At 41.8% G+C, this 595-nt stretch overlaps 1 protein-coding gene across 1 annotated transcript in view; it reads left to right on the forward strand.

The window, feature by feature from the left end:
- CEMIP (cell migration inducing protein, hyaluronan binding) overlaps window positions 1–595 on the forward strand; it is an 85,819-nt gene that overhangs the window by 72,348 nt on the left and 12,876 nt on the right. The gene's annotated exons all lie outside the window — the stretch shown is intronic.

The raw sequence follows: 595 nt of genomic DNA on the forward strand, positions 1-595 counted from the left end.
AGTTGATGATATGAAGTAATTTGGAGCAGGGGGGGAAGCATTGCGGGAAGCCACCGGAGGGAGGGGAGGAATTGGGAACGGGGTAGACAATTGATAGAATGAAATGATTTAATTTTATTTGTTGTATTCCTGAGAAAATAAAATTTGTTTACCAAAAAAAAAAGAAATGCTGATAGAACTCATGAACTCTGCAGAGATCATTCCTGGGTTCATTGGTGGAGATTCCTGCATTTCTTGTGAGAAATGACCCAGTTGTATCGAGCGAGGGGTGATGCAAAAAAAATTAAAATAGGGTGCTTTTATATTTATTTACTTCATTCACATCTTCCCATTGGGGACCCAAAGCAGCTTGCATTGTTCACCTGTACTCAATTCTATCCATTCTATCCTCACAACACCCCTGTGAGGCTGAAAGTGTATGCTGTAGATTTGGGGGGGGGGGTGTTCTTTGCAAGATCAGTCCACGGAAGTAGTTGGGGGGAATGTAGAATGGACTTCAGATAGGGTGGCTGTTTGTAAAATTGTGAGCACCTTGGCATTGGCAATTTTAACTGCAGGGACAATCATTTTCTTTTGGGAATGTGCTTTTGCTCCT

Source organism: Gekko japonicus, unplaced genomic scaffold, assembly GCF_001447785.1.
Source record: "Gekko japonicus isolate JY-2015 unplaced genomic scaffold, Gekko_japonicus_V1.1 scaffold1339, whole genome shotgun sequence".
NCBI classification, from domain to species: Eukaryota; Metazoa; Chordata; class Lepidosauria; order Squamata; family Gekkonidae; genus Gekko; species Gekko japonicus.